Below are 23,525 nucleotides of genomic sequence, written 5' to 3'. Positions count from 1 at the left end.
TATTCTTTTAAAGTGGATATTAGTCTTTACTTTTCGTTCTCTAACAGCAAAGTGGGAGGAGTTTTTTTTAAAGTGAATTATGCAACAATGTAGGATGTTATTTTTTACAATACACAACATTTGAGCACCTGAAATTTGCTGAAAACAGATTGTAATAGGATCAAAACAAATAAAGACATTTACTTGGTGATGCACAAATGATTACTATTCATAGAAACCGGATTTCAAAATAATATATTTGTGTGCTATATTTTCATCAGTAAAACGGTATGTCTGTGCAAGTTAAGTGGACATTTCAATGAAAAATTTGTTTTTGTATATGACAGTGTGTTACCACAAGATGCTTTGCTACATTAAAAAATCGTACCGCCTCATGTCCATTAAAGCTAGATGGTACGCGAAAGTTTGTTGATCTAAAAAGTGGATCATGGTTCTAAAACGTTTGGGAACCAGAGACCTAATTATAACTGCAGTCACTACATGTATGTTCCATCTTATAGCCAAAGGATTTTAATCTTTTTCATAATTGATTAATATCCCGTCAATCACTCTAATAATCTACTTTAAGGGAAGCACATCATCACTCTGTGAGTATCCTGTGTTTTTAAAATGTACATCCTAAGATATGAAAGGAAACCAATCATCCAATTAAATAGAAAAATTAAATCATGCCCCGCAGTCAGGTTCCAAGTTGATGGACCAGCTGAACGCCCCTGTGTTCCCTTAATCCTTACATAGGCGCCTCTGTGTAACAAACAACCATGCAGTAGGAACAGAGTAAAAGGTAAGAGAGAAATACTGGACTGAAATCTCTCTCCAATGAATGTGTCTTAAGTGTAGGTCAGTAACGACCCTCAGGGACCACAGGACTAGCTATAAAAAGGAATTCTCCTTCACTGAAACACATGTACCAGTCAGAGTGAGAACAATAGGAAGAGGGAATCAGCCCTACCCATTTTATCATCAGAAATCGCTATCATGAGTTTCTGAAACCATAATGCCAATAAGAGACGCTATGATGCCAAAAAAAGGCATCCGGAGGAGAGTTGAGTAATCAAAAGGTAAGTAGATAACTGGAGGTACTTTTATAAAGCAAACACAGCAACACAGAAGAGACAAAAGGGAAATGCTGTAACCTCAAAAGAACCAAAAAGTATAAAAATAACAAACGTGGGAGAACACAATAATCAGATGCAAACTAACAACCAAACAACATGTTGCCAGATATTTGTTCCATATTGTTTTGGCATTAAGTACTTGCTCTGCTTAATCTCACCTGGAACTGCACGCTCACCCTGTGAAGGCAAAACTCTATTGTGTGGTCCAGTATTTGAGAGCTTGCAGTTTCCATAGACCTTTTCCCGAGAATTTTCAAACCGCTGTAGACGAATGCTTAATCCTGTGCCTACGCTGTGTGTAAGCCCTGACACCCACATTATTAAAAGTGAAAAGCAATTAGCCTGCCATTCAAGATATCTACCTCAGAGTTGAAGAATCAGAGAAAATGTGATTGATATTGGTTTAACTTGCTCTCTACTTGGCTTCTCAAGGACTTATCGCCGAGTTAACCACCCAAGGACCCCCCCTCCCCGGGCATCCACCCCTGGGCAAAGACATGCCACATCAACTACACAAAACATGTACCAACTAATCAGCCTGATGTCGCACAATCACATTTGGTGACATGCATGTGTCATCACAAAAATGAGCATCACACATTCACCTTCGAATTACCAATCGAAAATGTATTCAAATAAACACAGAACAGAAATGAAGACACATGGCGGCTCTCTTCGGGACAATCCGTAGGTCACAGCCTGCAAGACAAAAATCCAGATGAGAAGGTGTGACTTGCGCTCATCAAAGGACAGAGAGAGAGCGAAGGAGAGAGAGAAAGAGAGGGAGAGAGAGGAAGACGAACGGAGAGGGGGAGATAGAGAAAGACGGACAGAGGGGGAGAGAGAGAAAGACAGACAGAGAGAAGGAGTGAGAGAAAGACAGACAGAGAGGGAGAGTGAGAGAAAGACAGACAGAGAGGGGAGAGAGAGAGAGAAAGACGGACAGAGAGGGGGAGAGAGAGAAAGACGGAAAGAGAAAGGGAGAGATACACAGAAGAGATGGACAGGGAGAGAGAGTGCCGACACTGCGCACCCAGGCCTCACTGATCACCTGCTGACATCAGTGTGTCTCCAACCACGTGCCGGTATGTAGTGCAGTTCACCAGGTCCCACATCTGAAACAGATGCATCATCTGAAACAGAGTCCAGATACTTGAATGGCAAAGTACATACAATTTCACACGACATCATCGCCTGTCCACCCCTGCGCACCCAGGCAGATGCACTCCAGCCCCTCCCGCTGCCCAGCAGTACATGGCTACCCCTGCACACCCAGGCAGATGCACCCCAGCCCCTCCCGCCATCCAGCGCTGCATTACCGCCCCAGCGCACCCAGGCAGGTGCACCCCAGCCCCTCCCGCCACCCAGCAGTGCATGCCTGCCCCTGCACACCCAGGCAGATGCACCCCAGCCCCTCCCGCCACCCAGCGGTGCATGCCTGCCCCTGCGCACTTAGGTCTCACTGCTCACTTTCCGCCACTGGCGTGTCGCAATGAGGGCCCACCACGTGCCGGTGCAAGCCCCAAGCCCCAAGCCCGCGAACATGGCACACTCCACATCGTGCAGCCCCACTCCGCAGGCCACCAGGTCTCACATTTGATTTTGGGTCTTGATTTTGCAATGGCAGAGTACTTACCAGTGCACCCGGCATCTTCGCAGCCTGCACACCCACTCAGCCCTTGAGGTGACACTAACTCTGTGATCCAGGAGTCAATAGTGGGCAGTAGGATTTGCAGTCTATGGGGTCCCTGCCTAATATTGGCCTCCCTCAGCGATGCTGATAGCATGCTCTTCTCGAAGTCTTTTGTGTATATGGCTAGTAGTGGTTACCACAGAAGGTCCAGATCTGTCTGGTAAAACTTAACACTAAGCCCATCCATTACCTGTGTCTTTCCCATATTCATGTGTTTCATCAACCATCTGATCTCAGATTTGTCAATTGGGGCATTCAGTGCTACTCTCGCATCTGCATATACCTTAGGGATGTGTGCTTCATCAAGAATGGCCGCAATCCCTGCCTCGTTATTCTGGCCTGTTTGTGCATATAGCAGTTTATAAAATTCCATGAGTTGTACCAGAATTTCTTCTTGGCAGTCAGAGATACCCCATGTGCGCTCTTGATGTATTTCACATCATTGCTGCCCCTCTCCCTGTTAACCCCTTCACTGCGGGGGTAATTTCCCCATGGTGCGGGGGGTAGGGGGATGAGCGCGGCACCACGGTGCTTGTGACGAGCCCAGCTCGTCATGAGCACAGCTCCATTGCGACTCATGACAAGCTGGGCTCGTCATGAGCACCGAAGGAGTTAACTAGCCAAGCTAAAAGCCTACCAGGATGGTCTCCCTGCTCGTTTAATGTTTCTGTGTAAATCTTTTAATCATGGTTCCCAAGGGTGTCCCAGGCCTTATCTAACTCCCCCCCCCTTGTAACCTGTGTTGTGTCTCCCATTCCTCAACAGTAGGTGGGCTTGTCTGTCAATGTCCCCTATATGTCACTCTAGTGTTGTGACAGTGTGTCACAAGGACTTGCGTACCCCGTAAGTTCTGGCCATACATCTCCCTCTTATGGTGACCTTGAATGCCTATCGGAATCCGGGCTGATTCCACTGTACCTGTGTTTACAGCAAAAAATTCTGTGTGGCCTAACTAATTTCCTCACGGAATACCTGATCTAAAAGCTCTTGCGACTGCAGATGCCACTGCTGCACCACTGCTACATATGCATGGTCCAGCAGCTCTATCGCTAGTGGTGCTTGGTCTGATAGAGGTTCAATCTAAGTATTGTGTCACCCCGAATTGCTCAATTTGTCCTGGGTGGATACATGCATAATCTATCCTGGAGAATGTCCCGTGTGGGGGAGAATAGAAAGAATATCCCTTCGTATTACCATGCTGTGATCTGCATAATTCTAATAAGTGGAGTGTGTCCATGCCCTCTAATAGGGCCATGAAGGATCTGTTGAGTAGTCTAACGTTGGACCTGGAACTGTCTAGATGTCTAGTACACAATTACAGTCGCCCGTCCAGAATATGTTGTGGTGAGTGTATGGTGAAAGTGTTCGTACCACTGTCAAAAAATTCAGGCGATTGATATATTTGGAGCATATGTGTTCAATCACATTGTAGGTCAACCTCCGAGCATGCCTACCATGCCCACATATCGGCCATCTGCCGCCTATAGTTCAGCCATTACTCTGAGGGGGATACTAGCGTCAACCCATAACAGCACCCCTCATACTGAGAATGTAAAGCTAGAATACCACATTCGGTCTCCCCATTTGGTACTTAGTTTCTCGTCATCCTGTGGAAACAAGTGTGTCTCCTGTAACATTACTATCTGTGCTTGGTGCTTCCTCACATATGACCTGACTATATTCCTCTTTATGGAATTCTGAATCCCTTTAACATTCCAAGACAGTGCTGTCAACCCCATGCGTGCAATGTGTGAATCTCTTGTGCGCCCCCGCGCGGTCGCACTAGCCCAGATTTGCTGTGCGTGTAAGCCAGGCCTCTCCCCCTAGTTCTCTAATGCCAATGCACCCTGAAAAAATGAACAAACTGTGACACCCATCCTCCTCCTCCCGTGTGACCCTCCCCAACTCGGCCTCCACAATCAACACATATGGTGTCTTCCTACCCTTCCCTCAAACAACAAAAAATCTTCCCTCTCCTAGTGTGATGCCCCATGGGCTGATGCCTGGTTTACCCCAGTGGGTTTGCCCCTAGGTCACACACACACGTTGGAGAGTAGCAGTGTACATGTATATCCCTCCACTCACATCCAACTCATACGACATTCTCAATCCATTGTGAAGTGCCCCCTCCAGCTTAAGCATATCAACATTAGTGATCCCCCCGCAATCATAATCTCATGCCAATAGTTACTTGTCTCCCTTCTGGTCTCCGATCAATGGCTTTTAACAAACTGCATAGCATCCTCTGTATTATTAAATAAGTGTCTCTTCCCTTGGATGTCTATTCAATGGTGCGCCGGCAGCAGCAATGCATAGTTTAGCTCTTGGTCTCTGCGTTTTCTTTCACTTCCATAAACGACCGCCACCTCAGCTGGGTTGCCACACCATGGGGAAAATGAAATTCTGTTTCATGTTGCCCTGCTGTTGTGCCACCTCTAGAATACTTTTCTTATATTTGTATCGAAGCATCCGAGCTATCAGCATTCACGATGGGGCTCCTGGTTTGGGTCTGCCGCCTGGTGTCCTGTGAACCCTGTTCACTGGTCCCATCCGTCTCCCAATCTGGGCAAGACTTCGACAAGCCAAGACTCAATTAATTGTTCCACTATGTGGTTTCCGTCCCCTCGGGTATGCCAAGTATGCAAACACTGTTGCGTCTAGACCGGTCCTCGAAATCTGCCAGCTTAGCCTCCAGTGCCTGTAGTCGCCCGTCCTTATCAGTTGGTTGCCTCGTATGCATCCCTACTACCTCATCCATGTCATTGGCTTTTGTAACCAGGTCTTTCATGCGATCCTTTATCTTATCCATGTTTTGGTGTAGTAACAACTCTGTAATGACCACCCTATCAATTTTCTCCTTAATAGCCTTGTTGCTTTCCAGAATTAGATTTTTGATCTCTAGGTTTGACTGGGAGAGGGGTCCCCATGTTGGGCTGCTCAGTAGGGGCAGTGCTCTGGGCCATTCTGGCCAGTCCCGCCTCAGTGGGGAGGCGGGTCTTAGAGGCCATTCCTGCCACCTCACCAGGTTTCGGCGGCATCCATATCCTGCACTAGATCGCTGACGGGTTTGGGGCCCAGGGTGAGTCAGTCCGCTCCCCGCCACTCCCACCGGGTACGGGGAGCCACCCACCGTATGCCATAAACTGTTACAGTAAGGGGTGCACCTGAGTGCCTCCGTTTCAGTGGTTATCAGAATCGGTCCCCAGAGTGCTCACAGTGGACTGTACAGGTTAGTGTGGTTGGTGGTAAGCTTCACCAGAGGGTTCCATATCTTGCACTGGGAAACATTCAACACTAGTTATGTTCACTTATTGTACAGTGTCCTAGTTATGAGTTCCCTAATTTGTTTGCGGTTATGTTACTTATGTCGATTTTTATGTTCTTCCTTTGTTAAAGTGTCAGATCTAGATTAAAATTGAATGTTGGTGAGCTTAAAATGTTAACAGGTGTCTCGTTACCAGAAGATTAAAAACCGGAGGGCTGAACAACAGCCCTACTTCTCATTTCCATCTGGATGTTTTGAGTCTTGAATATTACCCACTGGGCTCATGCGTCTTCCCCCGGAATATAGGTATCTCCCACAACTATTATGAAACAGTCTCTGCTTCCTAGTATATGTTCAGCAGCTTTGGAAGGGAGGTGGGGTGGTGGGCCATGGGGCCAATTTCCTCAGGCCCCACTTCGTTAAGAGGCCTTGCAAGATGCTATTGGCTAGGATGTCTGCACATGTAGCATGTTTCATAGGGAGAGTCACAATAATTGTAGCCTGTGCTGTGACATAGGCCATGCCCATGCTACCAAGCCACACTCGCAGCTGGCAGTGTACATGAAGGATGACTGCATAGTCCCTGAGACTGCGAACACACACACTCAAAAACAAAGCTTCTCCTGCTTTTCCACCAGTGCCAATAGGCCAGTGGTAGTAAGGCAGTAACATCTGGGTCCAGCAGTGGCGTAACGCCAAATGACGGGCCCTCATGCAGAATGTGATGTGGGGCCCCAGAGTCTAAAAAAACGGACAGATATTCATGTGTCCTGGGCTCAATGGGAGCCCCCAAAGGTTGAATTCCAGTCTACAGGGTTGGAAGTTCTGTGGCACTGCAGGGGCCTGTTATGCCACTGCCATGCACTTCTGTTAGGCCACTGTCTGCCAACAATATTTACTTACCAGAGTCATAATTCTGTTTTGCTTCTACTCGGTAAAGCGCATTGCTTTCTTGAGCTCTTAACTGTTTCATATTCCATGCAATTGCACGCATTGTGCCAGCATACAATGGCCAGGCTTAAGGAACAAGGACCCTTAGGGGCCTCCCACACTGCAGGGACCTCTGCTACGCCCCTGGGGGTCCCATCATTCTCTGCAGCCTTATCTGTGTTGCATTCTGTCTGGAAAACCAGCACTGTAGAGGCTGAGAAGAACAGCTCTTAGCTCATTCCGGACCTCTGAAAGTGTCACTGACGGCCACTTTATTAATAGATTGAATTCAAACTTTTACATGTACGTATTTTGAGAACAATCTCAGGTCATATTCCAGGTCAGCATTCTGACAGTCCTGCTGCAGTCATTTGGAGATCTGCTGTTTGAGTTGATTCTTTTGTTTCACGTATTGAGAAGTAGACGTCACCTTATCATTATTATTATTTGGACTAGCTGCACTTCACCATTGTTGACTATGCTATTAACAGGCAGACAAGTGCCAACCTCTTTGAAAAGGTTTTGAATGCACACTCACTGTGCAATTCCAGGCTCAGTGCTGAACCTATTCAAAATGTTGAGGGCTGCCAGTGTTTAAGGTAGAATATTTTTCTAGAGCCAGGTAGACCACTTAAAGTTTGAACGTAAAAAATCAAAGAGGGGGAGGGAGAGAGAAGCAATGGTCCATTCAGCTTCCACAAAATATGCAAAGATCAATAGAGGAGGGACCAGTTGTACCTGTGTGACCGGGGTCATTGGTTATTGGTACCTTTCATAAACAAGCATTGGCATAGCCAATAGGTCTCGCCTTTGGGACATTATAAGTGTTTAGCCATGCAACAGTTGATGTTGCACCAAGGATATTGTGCTGCAGAATTAAATACTTATAAGGTCCCAAAGGCAAGACCTATTGATTATTTGAAGTGGAATTTTTTTTTCCATCTAGTGCAGAAAAATGTTCCTTATTATGAACATTTATGCAGAACATTTTTCTGCACTTTAAATTTCTCCCATTAAAAGAAAATGGTTGCATGTTTGTGTTGTACATGTAACTGTGCCACATTTGGCAAAAGGTAAGTCCTGTGCCGCAAGACCATATGACACAGGCTCTCAGTCACCCATACACATATATCCCATCACTTCACACACATGTTCATACATCCCCACAGACCATGTACTCACAGATGCACATGGCAACACTATCATAGTACCCCTATTGACAGTACTTGGTTCAAACCATAGTATTGGGCTCTATGGACATTAGGTATAAAGTCAATGAAGCTGGGCGCGAGTTACTTGGCCTTCAGTAGCTCACAACGATTTTCACTAATCAGAAGTAGCTCTCATTACAGAAAAGGTCAGAGACCCCTGTTATACAGTAAGATTATAGTCTATTAGATCAAACACAATAGGTTGTGTACAACTGGTATCCTTATCTGACGAATTTGAAAGTGTTTTCTTACAGGAAAATCAAGAAAAAGGAATTTTGGTGAAATACAGAATTTGCCTAGGATCACACAATTTAAGTGGGTAAGCAGTGATTTTTATTTGTACAAATCAGCCAGTAAATCGTTATCTGTCTCTTCTTTGTTGTAACCACTTTGTGCATTTTTCTGCAGTTTTAATATAGTGCCAACTTCACCGGAAGGTATTGGAGCACAGGAAGATTATGTGATTTGCCCAGAATCACAGGATGTTGTGCTGGTGCTGAGACACAAACCTGATTCTCCATTTCCAAAGTTTGCAGCTCTGTCCATAATGCCACATCTTGTGTAAAGTTAACAAGCCGGAGCCACTTGAATGTGCGTTGTGGGCTTAAGGTTCCAACAGGACTTCGAGCTGAGACAGAACCAGGCTTCAGGATCGACCTTGGCTCGAGCTTTCAGTTGCTCACCCACCTCTACCTTCCTCTTTCACTTGTATCATGTCGGAAGCATTGTAAATGCACTGCAAGTAACACAGATGAACAGCCCGCTGCACAGGTTGTACTTCCACCCCCTGACGAGGGTATAGAAAACACGTCCTTCACCATGAACATCCTGTGGACAGTCCAGTTATGGTCAGCCCAAAAAATGTCAAGTTTACCGCCATATGACCTGAGGCTTACTTTCAAAACAGTCTTCCGTTCTAGACTAAACATACTAAACAGAATTGGCAGGGCCAAAAGGTAAGGGCATGGGCAGCTATTTAGTGCCAGTGAACTCATTGAGGGTAGGTTGGAGAGGGGCATAGCTATCAATGGTGCATGCAGCAGGTGCAGTAACACTAGGGCGTAGCCGATGGAAGACCCTGTTGAACCCAAATTGTTGATTTATTTTACTACCCAACTAGTGGTCGCGGAACACTTGCTTTACTTGCATTAGGGCCCATGGGTGGCTAGATATACCACTGGGGTCCAGTTGCTTTAGCCCCGCAGCTCCATACGGGGTTAGTTCCCTATAGAATATTGTGTACATTAACTCTATGAATAGCGATCTGGTACAGTGTGTCCGATTTAACCAGATCTTAGCAAATCCTATCATATATGTTTAACTGAAACGCACAGGAGCCTCCTTTATTAGTGAGAACTACAAACCAAGAGGCAATGTCAGCAGGTGCTTTGCCTATATCGATTGATCACCATTTGTGCAATTGGATAATTTCAATGTACTCTTAGATACCTATATGCATGTGGGTTTGCACAACGTAAACCTAGCATCAAATCAATGAAACACTACAATATATGGCAGGGAGAGAGAGCAACAACAGAGGATAGTGTAGGGTCTAGGCAAGAGGCGAGATATAGAAGGAGAGGGGAAGGGGGGCTTTTAATGTGGGGCACTTCTAAAAGTACAAGAGACAAGTACAATCCCCAAAGAATGTTAACCAACAAACATGTTGTGTACACTTCCAGGGTCTAAAGGTCCATGCAGCTGGGTAAGTTGCACTGGCAATCATAGTCAGTGCTTTCTCTAGGGTCGAGGGATCCAGCCAGTCATATGGGGTTGACGTTTCCCTGCTAAAAGAGGAGATCTGGGAAAGTTGTCTGCCCAGAAAGCAATGCATGGATTGGTACCAATATGCATAAGACCAGACATCCCTGAAGCAGTGCTTAATTTGAGCTGGTGGTTTCCATGCTCAGCACCAGCACTTAATTGCCAACACTGCCCCTTATGACAGTCTGTTGAATGGTGGCGCTATTTGTCTAATTTGGAGACCAGCACAACATATTTTTTAATTCAAAATACATTAAAAATTACTAAAACTTACTGCCAAAGCCATTCTTATAGGTTTGGGGGCAGGAGTAGTCAGATTAGTCACACTTGTATGAGTGGGATGGTTAGTAGTTTGGTTGTTACTGTAGTTGACAGAATTGACAGCAGCAATGGGTGGTGCAAGCAGAAGTGGCCTCCTGAGGAGGGTCCTGGCACTTATTCTTTTTACAAATTAACCACTGCCTAAAGACAAAGAATGGTAGGGGAAGAAGTGATGGGAGGTATGATACTCATCTGTGGGCAGCATCCACCCTCCATCTAACACCCAAGGTTCCTAAAAAAATATTAATGTTTGTAATGATCCAAGGCTAACCGTAGCAAGAGATGCTAAACTGAAACCATCAAACTATTCTGGTTAAAGTGCCTCTTGCTGCCTCCAAGCCCTTGATAATTATAAACTTACAAAATTCACCTAAAGAGTGTTGCAGTCCATGGTCTTCGAAAGCATAGCCCAGAAAAGGTGTCGCTCCTACTCAAAACACTCACACATTGATAGGCGAGATACTTCCGGCTTTGGTACTTTTTGTAGGTTGACGCCCTTCTCGTGCTCTGCCCTCTGGTGCACAGGTTACAGCTGGCTGGTTTCCCACAAAGAACGGTCACGTGTTGTCTCGAGCCGCCCTGTGCCCTTCAACTCCCGGGTTTCAAACTGGAATCTCTCCTCCCATCCTTGAGAGGCGAGTGGTGCCCATGGCAGCAGTCCGGGGGAGCAGCAATGTCGATTTTGTTTACATACAGCCACATACAGTGACTGAGCGATGGACAAAGGCCTGCACAAGGAGGTGGGAGACAGCAGCGTGCAGTGAGTGATAATGGCCTCCATAAGTGTGCCCTTGTCCAAAGCACCCGATACTCCCCTTGTTGGGGATGGATCCAGCATTTATGCCCTGGAATATCAGAGACCCCTCAGCGAGAGTACACAGCGACAAGGGAGTCACACATAGCTGAGGACTGGGAAAGATCCCCTTAGCGCTGGGAGCCGTCTCCTACCCAGCCGGACGTCAGACACTGACACTTCCTCGTCTCCACGCTGTGTCTCCTACCCCCTCCCCCACCTCTTCCCTCCTTCATTCTTTGTCTACCTCCCCTATTCCTTTCCTCTCTCCCCTGAATTTCTCTTCTGCTGCCCGCTTTGTTTATCCTTATACCTACGCGATGCTTTTGTAACTCATGTAACTACGCTCCAGCAACTGATGTAGCTGTGTAACTATGTTCTGAAACAATGTTCTTCCTCATGTAAAGCGCTCTGATACCTCTGGGTCTATCCAGCGCTATATAAAACTTTTCAAATAAATAACAATAAATAAATAAATAAATAAATAAGCGCGGTGGGTGGGAATGGCAGCAAAGAACAGACACTTAACTGCATATCCTGTTGGCAACGAAACAGCGGCACGAATTGTGCGTGACTAACAAACACACTAAAATGGTAATGAAGGGCCATGGACACAGAATGCACTCACGCGGGCACATGCCTGAGGCAGAAACAGTGCCATTTTTGCACGTGATTGGGGCTTTTAAGAGTGTGTGTGGTAGCAAACATTTCTCAGTAAATCACGCCATATACGAACACCAGTGCTGGAAAGCAAATCAAGAAGAAACACAAAAGGGGCCTCACCCATCTTCAGTCATGTTTTAAGTGCACACGGTTTTAGATGTTCGAAAGACGTGAACCTGAGGCGAACACTGATCCCATGGTCTGCACACTAATTATGTCACATTTTAGCGGCGAGCGTGTAACTCCGTGAAATGTCCAACTAGCTATGAAGAAACAGATGGCCGTGAAAAGTATCTACACGAAATATGACTTTTCAGCAATTTAACCCTGTTCAGTTGCGACAGCAATTTAGGAGATATGCTATTAGAGGCTGAAACCGGACGCTGTGGCAGGTAGGGAGGTGGGTGTGGAGGTGTTGGACACCTAAGTCCCAAACAAACAACACTTGGCTGCTGCAAACAATACCAATGATTGAGCACGGCGAACGGGAGGGGTGTGGAGGAGGGGGGCTGTCACGAGAAAATCCCACGTCGTCGAGAACGACATTTGAAGTCCGTATTTACTTTAAACAAATGCATTCTGGGAGTGGGGGGTCTTGGTTCACTTCTATTGAACGTACACAGATGAGTTGAAAGGAAGATGGTGCCCCGGCTGCAAACGGAGTCACCTTGTAACTTTACACTGACCCAGGCCCGCTGCAGTAGTCTCCAGGAACACACTGCCATTTTCCCCCAGCCACACTCATATTCCCAAACCCCCTAGGGTCACCCGCCAGGCAACCCTGGGACTGGAGTAGGATTGAACTGACCTGGAGCTCTCCGGTGCAAAACCACTGACGGACGATGCAGGAGAACAGGTGCCTGAAGCCTGATAAACCCAGGGTTAAAATCAGGAGATGGTGTTTGCAGGTCGGAGAGTCATCAAAGAGCGTGCACCGCCACACAAGAGGGTCAAATCAGGAGGCAAGTTGCGGGGGCGGAATCACGAGACTCTGTGGAAGCACAATGCCTCTCTCATTAAAAGACACCCATTTGCAAACGTGCGGCTGCGGCTCGTTGGGCAGCATGAAGCGCTAAATGAACAAGCATTGGCCGCGTGTTTGAAATAACAGACGCGTTCCCATCCTTCGGTGATAATCGCTGGAAGGGGCACAGCAGGGCTATCAAAAAGTCAATAACAATATATTAAATAAAGAGAAGTTTCAAACGTGGCATTATTTGGGGTGGGACACTTCTTTTGGCTTGCGGTTTTGGTTGGAGTGTGGTTGGTGTTTTTAAAGCGACCTGCAGAAGACAGAAAAACTGGCTCACTAAAAGGTATTTAAAGCGCAGAGACGCACAATTCACTCGCCATGACTCACGATGCTGAAGAATACAGTAAGGACATAAACGAGTTGCCAGGCGTGAGAAAAAGACGGGACAGTAAGCAAGAAAAACAAGCATTGGCTGCAGCAAAGCGGCCGCGAAAGTGATTACGATCAAGCGCGGCGAGCGATGCGCTTATTGAGCATGACGAGGAAAGCCATATGGCGCTTCTGCTCGTAAGCGCGTGCGCACACATGCACTCGGCCATGGAAGCATTTTTTGAAGCCCTCACTAAAAGGCTCGCCAGACTAGCACATGCGCTGGGTCAGACGAGACCTAAAAACCCTCATACACGCACGCAGGTGGGAGGCGGTATATCTTGGTTCTCCGCCTGGTCATGACGTGACAGCATCATCATTGAGTTAGTTTTTTGGTATGCTGACCTCCACCTGGAGGTTGACCCACTGGTGTTACAGTAGTGTCCAGAGACCAAAAAATAAAAAGTGCAAGTGTTAGGGTGAAGTAAGAGATAAAATTTACAACATCGCCACACCAGGAAAAGTCTTTAATTCTATGGAGATGTGGAAAGGTTAAAAGTATTTTTGGTGTGCGTATATGGATTGTGTTACTAATCTTTTGCACTGATTAATCCATATGTGACCTCACATATGGACTAATCAGTGCGAAGTATGTGACCTCACATATGGACTAATCAGTGCGAAGTATGTGACCTCACATATGGACTAATCAGTGCGAAGTATGTGACCTCACATATGGACTAATCTGTGCGAAGGATTAGTAGAGGGATCCAAAACCTTTGTGTTGTGTTTCCGCTACATTTTAAAAAGTGCCCTAAGAGGCAAAAACAAAGTCTTAACATAAGAAAAGACAAATAGATACCCATTTAATGGCTGATTTGTACAAAGTAAAACCAGAAAACCTGGATACATTGCAGCTTCCGCGCTTAAATTATGTGATCTTAGGCAAATATTTTATTTCACCAACATTCTTTCTTCGTTATTGCGTATGAAGGCCATTTCAAATATGAGTTTAGACTTAAGAGCAGTAGTAACAACGTACCACTTTTAATAAGTACTTCTCAAAGAAGTGCTATAATATGCCATATTAATGGAAAATATATTAAAGAACTAATTTTTACATTTTGAATAGACTTTATTATATTCTGCTTGTATGTTTTACTTAGCGAATATTTTCAGGACTGGGTTCGCGCGCGGCCTCTAAAATCCGAGCCAGAAGTTTGTCTCGGCTCTGCTCTCCCTGTTAATTTGTTGGCTGTCTGTTGTAAATTGCACACTTGAATTCTCTATGGTCTACTTTATTCTCTATATTCTTCCCTGTGTTCTAGAATTGTATTATTACTGTGGACTCTGAATTCTGCCAGGACAGTTGGTCGACTGGTCGGCAGGCGCTAGGTCCTTCACTGCTGTGCTCGTAAATAAACCACTTTATTTACCTTAGATGGTCTGCGAGTTTATCTACAACAATTTGGCGACTTGTGCCTGCTGACTCCCGACTTCCCCTGCTCTCTGACACCCGAGGACACGAAGGAGAAGTTCCCAGTCGGAGCACCGTGCAGTAGGACCTAGCAACAAAGAACCCAGTGATACTACAGTAATCTCCTGCTGTGAGATTCCTGTCATCGGAGACCTCCTCGCCGGATTTCGGAGCTGTTTGAGGCCATTTTACCGACTTTTCACTCGGCTTACCTGTGAGTAACAGCGTATCCTGGCAACAGCTTTGAATCACCCCTCCCGTGTACTCGAGCCTGTGTGCGTGACTGTAGCCTGTGTCTGACGTATCCGAGCGTCAAGCTTCCTTTCAGACGTCCGGCCATTGGTTTATGACGTCGGCACACCCGGATGTCGAAACGTGCGTTTCAAGCCTCATTTATGCTGGACGGCCATTTTAATGGTCCAATTTAAACACAGTGCGCTAAGTTTACCGATCTCCTCAGTTTCTAACGAAGGTTAGTCCCGTCGGTAAGAGACCTTCACTCAGCGACAAGAAAGGTATTTATCTTCACTTACTCATCATTTATTATTGTTTATATTATGGCAACGACGCAAAATATAAATATCACGTCTCCTCCACCCTTTTTAAATGAACCAGGGAATCCACCTGTACCGTGGGAGGATTGGTTCATTATATTTGATAACTATTTGGAGGCAATTGATGGGCAAGAATTTTCTTCAAAGAGGAAAAAGGCAATTCTGTTGAGTACACTTGGGAAGGAGGGACAAAGGATCTTTAGATTTTTACCAATCGCATTACAAGCGAATGGTGAAGCAATTCCTGATCCATATAAAGAGGCAATTTCCAGATTGGAAGTTAAGTTTGCAAAAGAAGAAAATCTTGTGATGCATCGGTACAAGTTTTACACTCAAAAGCAGAGGTCGGAGGAGGGTATTGATGACTTCGTTACCCGTCTCAGAGAGTTGTCGATAAAGTGCAAGTTTGGGACTATGGCAGAAGAACTTATTCGCGATCAGCTAATAGTGCAGTGTAGCAGTCGAAAAATACAAGAAAGACTTTGGGCAGCCAAAAATCCGACTCTCAAAGTTGCCATCGAACTTGCGCAAGTCATTGAAGAATCAGAGAAGTGCATCAGAGTTATTGAGAACTCCAAGAAAAAGCAATTGGACCAGGAAGTATCTATAGTTTCAGACAGAGATGGAGAATATGATTCCCATTCTGGCGCGGATGACGCTGTTGCAGTCATCAGGAATAAGTGGAAAACTTTTCCTAAGAAGGCCGCTTCTCAAAGCAAGTTTTGCAATAGATGTGGCAGTAATTCACATTCCTCGGAAGCAAGGTTTTGCTTTGCAGCAAACAAAGAGTGTTTGAAATGTGGAAAAGTGGGACATTTCTCGAAAATGTGCAAAACGAAGAATAAGCAGAAAGTTGCTGTAGTGGAAGATTCCTCCTGCGACTCTGGTGGAGACAAGCTATTAGTAATTAGTGACTCAGATGTTGCCAACGTCAATGATCAAAGGATGAATAGACCTAAAGCTATGTTCACAATAGATGAGCGTGAAGTTTCACTAATGGTTGACACTGGATCCCGTCACACTATCATTCCTCAGTCGACATTTAGGGAACTTTGGTCTGACAAACCTTTGCTCAAGAGTGACATATCTCCCAAGGGATTTCAAGGAGAAACTATAAATATTGTTGGTTACTTTGAATCTAGCATTGTGTTCAAGAGGAGGTCCATAATGGGGAAGGTTTATGTGTCATTTGATGGTCCGCCCATCTTGGGGTGGATTCATCAATACGATCTCTATATAATCATAAATCCGAGGGCTCCAGACCAAGTTATGGTCTTGGAGGATGATTCGATTGATATGATTTTGAGTGAATTTATGTCTGTTTTCAGGAGTGAATTAGGCGAGTTGAAAGGCTATTCACATATGATAAAAATGAAAGAGGGGTGTATACCCATCCAACACAAACTCAGGAGAGTTCCTCTCGCTATTAGAGATGATGTGAGAGTGTTGTTGGAAGAAATGTTACAGAGTGGGGTCATCGAACCTGTGGAAGGGTCACCGTGGGTTTCGCCAGTGGTGATTTCAAAAAAATCGGATGGCAAGCTAAGCTTCTGTGTGGACCTCAGGTCTGTAAATAAGTGTGTGGTTGCAGACATTTTTCCCCTCCCAAACATTAATGAATTGGTGTCTACACTAGAGGGCGCTAAATATTTTTCAAAACTTGACCTTAAAAGCGCTTACCACCAGGTTAAGCTGCATGACACTTGCAAACATCTCACCTCTTTCATCACCACGGAAGGTATTTTTCAGTTCACACGATTACCATTTGGGTTAATTTCGGCGGCAAGTGTCTTCCAACGTTTAGTTCATGAGTTGTTTAAGGGACTTGCAAAAGTTGTATACTTCCAAGATGATATTCTTGTGTTTGGCAGTTCCGTAGAGGAGCACAATAAATTACTCAGACAGGTGCTACATAGAATTGGCGATGCTGGACTTACGTTACGAAAAGAAAAGTGTGTCTTTCTTGTCCAACATATTGAGTACCTAGGGCATGAGATCTCTGTGGATGGTATTAGACCCAAGAGAGATTTGCTACTAGCGATAAGGTCAGCTCCTCGCCCAACTGATAAAGATCAGTTGAGGTCCTTCATGGGCCTTATAGAATATTATTCTAAATTTGTCAACAATTTTTCGGAGAGGACTATTGAATTAAGGAGTTTGCTCAAGAAAGGTTGCAAGGGGTACAGAACAAGAATCGGCTTTCGAGATGATCAAAGAGCAGATTTGTAAAGCGGGTGTTTTGGCTCCCTTTGACACTAGGCTTCCAACAATCCTCATGGTTGACGCAAGTGCATTTGGGTTGGGTGCCATCCTAGTCCAGAAACATGGTCCTTTGGAACGGCCTGTTGCCTTTGCTTCTAAGACATTGTCTGATGCTGAAAGGAATTATAGTGTTATCGAGAAAGAGGCCTTGGCTGTCGTGTGGGGTGCACACTATTTCCGGACGTACCTTTGGGGTATCAGCTTTGTTATCAAAACTGATCACAAGCCCTTGCTTAGAATTCTTGCTCCTGGAGGGGCTGTCAGAGGTTCTCCTAGGTTAGCCAGGTTAGCCTCCAAATTACAAGATTTCCATTTTCAAGTAGAGCATATTCAAGGTTGAAGAAATCTCCAGGCAGATTGCTTTTCTAGATTGCCTTTAGTTTCTACGGATTCTGATCTCCAATTTGACCTGTTGGATGAGAGTGTTGCTTGGGTGCAGGACGTCACCTCTTTTGGGGTAGGTTCCTTCTCACATCAAGATTGGGTGGATGCCATGGAGAGTGATGAGGTTCTTAAAGAGGTAGTCAGATTGCTCAAGGATGGTCCTAGGAGAGAAAGTTGTGTACAAATTTCTGTTCGTCCCTACATCAAGATTTTGGACGAATTATCTACATGTGGGGAAGACATTGTCTTGCGCAATGACAAATTTGTTCCACCGTGTAACCTCAGGCGCAAACTCTTTGACATTGCACATGAGGGGCATCTTGGGCAGACATTGACCCAACAGAGACTCAAACATAATTTTTGGTGGCCCGGAATGGATGCGCAGGTGGCTGTGTGGGTTGAACAGTGTGGGCTGTGCAAGGAAGGAGAAAAACGTCTGAAAGTGGCTGTTGGCACTAGCATGGGTGAGATTGCTTGTCCTGAAGTGCCCTGGCATACCATATGCATGGACTTCATTGGGCCCATGTCTGAGCTTGGCCTGCATCAGCGGTTTGCCATTGTGTGTGTTGATGCGTTTTCTAAATGGGTGGTCGTCAACTTTGTCAGAGACATTACTACTGAGACCACCATTTTGTTCCTCAAATCTTTGTTCCATTCTGAAGGTTTCCCTAGTGTCATTATCACTGACAATGGGACCCAGTTGGTCTCACAGAAAATGCAGTCCTTTCTTTCCCATTCTGGTGTGTCCCATCATCGTACTTCACTCTACAATCCTCAAGGAAACGGATTGTGTGAGAGGATCAATAGGCTGGTGAAGGGAACGATTCAACTGGCTGTCTCTGGTGGGTGCAGTGTGTCTGATATTGTTCAGGAGATGGTGTATGCTCATCGTACGACGATTCATGGGAATTCCGTGAAATCTCCTTTTGAAATTTTGCGTGGAAGACCACCGGGTACAAAGCTTGTTCCTTCTTGGTTCAAGCAACTTTTGTTGAATCATGGGTCTGTTGATTCTAAGCGTGTTATGTCTTCTCCCACTGGGGGTTGTACTATTTCAAAAGGAGATATGGTCAAAGTCAAACCAGGGAGGTGTGCCAAAGGCCTATCAAAATTTCGAGGGCCTTCTACTGTTAAGAAAGTCTTTCCCAATTATGTACTCCTTGAAAATGGGGAAAAATGGAATTTGAGACGGGTTGCTGTTTACCAGAAATGTGGGCGAATTTCTCCTGTTTCTGTTGTTCCTGTTTCTCATAATCCTTGTTCTGTTTCTGCTAAGGAGGGGGGTGGTAGTGGTTACATGTTTTGATCCCAAGAGTGTGCTTCTTCCTCCTCTTCAGACAGGTTTTGCTTCGGAGGTGGTGATGCATCGGACTCTGGTTCCTCTGCTGTTTCATCCACCACCATTGATTCTTCTCCCTCCCTTCCTCCTCCCCTTTCCACTTCCAGGATTCCAAGGTACCGCAAACCACCTACTTATCTAAATGATTACCTTTGTAATTAATATGTTCCTTTCTTTTTTCTTTTACTTTCTATTGTTTGATTTATAAGGAAAGGAGATGTGTTGTAAATTGCACACTTGAATTCTCTATGGTCTACTTTATTCTCTATATTCTTCCCTGTGTTCTAGAATTGTATTATTACTGTGGACTCTGAATTCTGCCAGGACAGTTGGTCGACTGGTCGGCAGGCGCTAGGTCCTTCACTGCTGTGCTCGTAAATAAACCACTTTATTTACCTTAGATGGTCTGCGAGTTTATCTACAACACTGTCCCACCTTTACATTTTCCCTATACCTGACCTGCGGACGAGTCTCCCTCACTTTGAATCTGCCTTTTATGCCATTAACAGTAGTCTCCGTGGCAACTCGCCGTTGACATTCGTCTTGCAGCTGTCCCAAGAGTTCTGAGGGGACTTTATTATTATTCTTCTTTCTCTTTCCCAGGGCGGGTGCTGGTTCGTTCCAGGCTTTACTCGTCCTCTTTCTCTGTTCATGGAGGCGGCGGACGCGTCGTCTGCCCGCTATCTGAGCACGTGACACAAACGGAGGAGGGAGGGCTAAAACTATCGAGCCGCTATTTGAGCACGTGACCTGGCGGGCGTGGTATTGCATTGAGTGACAGTTGCAGAGGGTCGCGCGCACCCCCTATGCGCAGAACTCGAGTGGAGCGAGACCGGCGGCGTCAGAAGCTGCGACCGGAGTGAGAGGCTGAGCGGGGCCCGAACCGCCTGCCATGGAGCCCACCCGTGGACGGCCCTGAGGCAGCTGAAGAGGAGGTGAGCTTGGGAGGGAGGGCGTTCCATTGTCCAGGATGTTTTTGGGGTTTTTTGCGCCGCGCCTGTGATACCCCATCATGAGATAGGGGTCGGGAATGTGAGTAGGAGAAAGGGGCGGAGAGTGGCATTTAGCCTCCCCACTTCCGAGACTCACTCTCGTGGCCCGTCATCACGAACCTAATGCCCCTGGCCGAGGCGAGCTAGTTGAGGATGAATGCTATCCGGACTCTGCGGGGCGCTCGCCAACGAGAAGAAAGGTGGGACCGGGTGGGTGGGGGGTCGCAGTCCTTTCAGGGCGGCTTGGCAGAGGGCAGGCCTTGATACTGGTAGGCTGGCGCAGAAAAAGAGCGGTGTGGGGGAGGAGGAGGTAACAATGGCTATAGAGTATAATGGAGGGGAACTCCAGGGAATATGACTGTGGACGGACAGGAGAAAATGGGAGATGCCGGAGAGGTGAGAGCCACCGGGGCGGCGGGGGAGAGGAGACCTTGAGTGGCGAAAGGCGGTGCTGCATGGAGAAAGAGCTCGAGATTAAATAAAGGAACTCTTATGCCACTTGTGTAGCGCTTGTGATGCTAAAGGGTTGCCTCGAAACGCTCAGTATGTCCACATTTTTGAAGCCTGGACCGAGCATAGACATGGACGTAGGACTACAGTTTGGCTGCGATTATTGTCACAGAAACACAATAACAAAACCTACTGGTTTAGGACTTCCAATGACATATGGATAAGGTTACCAGATAAGAACACAAAGCTTCGGATCATGATCTTTCTTTTAGATACTTTTTTTAATCTGCTAGTTTAGTCCAGTTGGTTTTAAGTATGAGAAAAATGTGTTTGGCTGTAACATTAGCAGTAGTTACACCGCTAAACGTATTGGCATATCATAGGCTAGCAAAACTGTTCCAGCATGTGTGCGCGCTACAGTTTCATATTTGAATAGTGCTTTTCTTTACATTAGAATGGACTAGCTTTGGGCAAACCTGAGAGTCATGACATCACTGCAGAAACCAGGTTACTTTTAATTTCGTCTGTTCTGCACTTTGCTTTGACCAGCTGAATGCTGCAGTAGCACTCATTTGGAGTAAAACTTTGGAGAGCAACAACTTTTTGACTAGTAAAACTCAACTAGAGGGATAGTGGTGGAAAGGTGAAAGTGCGAATAGTGTAGGGTGACCAGAATTTTAAAGCCAAAAACCGGGACATGTCACAAAAATAGGACTACAATTTTACTTCAAGAAATGATAGCGCTCCACAGCAGAGAATTACAGGACAGGCTGTAAAAACATACATGAAATGCAATTTTTAAACCCAGTAGCTTGCCTGTTAGTTAGCAGTTTCAAGAAAGCAAATTAATTATCTCTGCTTTGTAAAACATAAAAAAAACACCTCTTACCGTTTTCCGTCGACCCTCTTTAAAAACCGGGACATGAGCTACATTTCTTGAAATTTGCTGGGACAGCTGATGCAAAACGGGGACGCCTGGTCACCTTAGAATAGTGCCGTGCTCCTCTATCCCTTTCCAACCCAAACATGTATTTTATTTATGACGATGTGACTGGCCTGCTGTCCATATAAGACTCTTTTCCAACCCCCTTGTGTCGGTAGATGTGAGGAGAAATGGATGGGGAAAGGGGTCTAGGTAAGATCTAAAGGATCAGGTACGCGGAAAGGAAGAAGCTTTGTAGATTTCTTTTGTTCCTCAAGAATAGTATTTTTCCAGACTTAACAGTCTTGAATTGTGGGAAGTAGCTCTTGAGTGTCTGGTTGCTCGAAAAGGCACTTGATGTACCAAGAGGTGGATGGGTGCATACGATCACGGAACCTTTGATAGTGGCTGTGTCATTCGAGGATTGTTCTACGATCAGCAAAAATGTAGGGTCCAGCCAAAGGCGGAAAATCCGGTTGTCCTTGCAGAAAGAGCAAATGTCCTGCATCTACTGTCTAACATGCCAACTTTAAGGCAGATCTGTGCAGGGGGAGAAAATGTAAATGTGTGTGGCGGTGAAAGATGTTTCCCCATTATAGCTCCCATAGGAAATTCTGCTTTTGCCTAGTTTGTAAACCGATGAACGGACTTTAACAAACTTTGTCATGAAAGTAGAGCTTTACTCTATTCTAAAACTTTATTCAAGCTTTACATTTGAGATCATAAAAGTACATAACAGATTTACACAATGTTACAGATATGAATGTTCTATGCATTCACAGTAGGAAGAAAGTAAAACATTCCTTATCTCGAATATTTAAACGTCCACTCTCCTTCCCGTATTGCATTAAAATTATGCTAAAAAGAGAATACAATTATCCATGTCATTTACACCATTGTAGTTGTAGTCTATTATTCCTACATGCCCACAAATAGGACGCTAGTGAAAAGCCCACTAAAGGATCAGACGAGGATTAAACAAGTATAAAGTGACCCAACAGTGCTTAAAATGCTGAGGTTTTAAAATGGGTACAATACATTTATTTATTTCCTTCTGATAAAGACCACACAAAAAACTGTGAAGATCATTTTGGGTGGATGTTAAACCACAGGGGCAAAGGTAGAGCTTTACTCAAATAGCATCCTTTTGTTAGCTGGGTGCCCCCACACCCTTTTTTGAGTGGATTTTAGAGAGTGGACTCATTTGTATAGTTGTAAGTGTTTAGATTCGCAAATCAAGGAATTCCAATAAAAAGTTAATTCTGTTATAAAGGGGAGAACAGAGCAGGGCGGCAGTGGAGCGGAAGAGAGCTGCCAGGATTGAGCCGCAGCACTGGTTTGAGCCACGAGAGCGGAGCAGAGCGGCGGTGAAGGAGAGCTGGAACCGGGCCGCGGTGCTGGGACCTAGCCGCGAGAGCGTGCGTCTTTGCCGACACACTCTGGCAAGTACACCCAGGCGCTGGAGCTGAGGTGAGCTGGAGTCTAATAGCCGCGTGTGTCCCTCTAAAAAAAAAAAAAACACTACATGCATATCTTGCCCTGGGTTTGAAGGACAAGGGGCCCACGGAGCAGGGTGCAGAGCAGTTTCACACATTGTACTTTCGTTTTCTAAACAGGCATGCTGTTAAAGGATTGACCTTAGACACAACATGCAGGCAATAATTGCTGTTACGCTGCACACAGCATAAGTTTCTTACTTGCTTCACCTCGATGATGGGGAATGTGTGGTCCTTCCTTTAAGTGATTTTGGCTGCTGATTGAGAGTGGAGTACGGAGTAGAGCGGCAGCAGCGGAGTGAAGGAGAGCTGCCTGATTTCAGCTGCCCGATTTCATCTGCCTGCACTTGTCTGTTTGTCCCGGCCAGAAGGGGACACAGGACTATTTGTCCCAGCCAGCATCGCGGCGGTTGCCTCTCCCGTCAGCCCTCCGCACCCGGAGGCGCTTTAAAAACACAGCGCAGGCTCCCGCCCTTCCTTGCCCGGGCAAGCTCTCTAACATCTGATATTTGGGGTATCGACCAAACTTGTATTATTGCTGCCATTGTG

At 45.7% G+C, this 23,525-nt stretch overlaps 1 protein-coding gene and 1 long non-coding RNA gene across 2 annotated transcripts in view; one reads left to right on the top strand and one right to left on the bottom strand.

Moving 5' to 3' along the window:
- Positions 1 to 1,724: 1,724 nt before the first annotated feature.
- On the bottom strand, positions 1,725 to 23,383 carry LOC144754476 (uncharacterized). The gene is made up of 3 exons (XR_013594728.1): positions 23,178 to 23,383; positions 2,170 to 2,251; positions 1,725 to 1,817 (listed from the first exon to the last, which is right to left on the bottom strand). It is a non-coding gene; the product is annotated as an uncharacterized LOC144754476 (long non-coding RNA).
- SPSB1 (splA/ryanodine receptor domain and SOCS box containing 1) overlaps positions 19,856 to 23,525 on the top strand; it is a 132,300-nt gene continuing 128,630 nt past the window's right edge. Inside the window, exon 1 of the mRNA XM_078642301.1 lies at positions 19,856 to 20,051. The gene's annotated coding sequence lies outside the window, so the exon portion shown is untranslated. The remainder of the gene's footprint in view (positions 20,052 to 23,525) is intronic.

This window comes from Lissotriton helveticus, chromosome 5_1 (assembly GCF_964261635.1).
Source record: "Lissotriton helveticus chromosome 5_1, aLisHel1.1, whole genome shotgun sequence".
NCBI lineage: Eukaryota > Metazoa > Chordata > Amphibia > Caudata > Salamandridae > Lissotriton > Lissotriton helveticus.
This window is presented reverse-complemented; position numbering and strand designations above follow the sequence as displayed.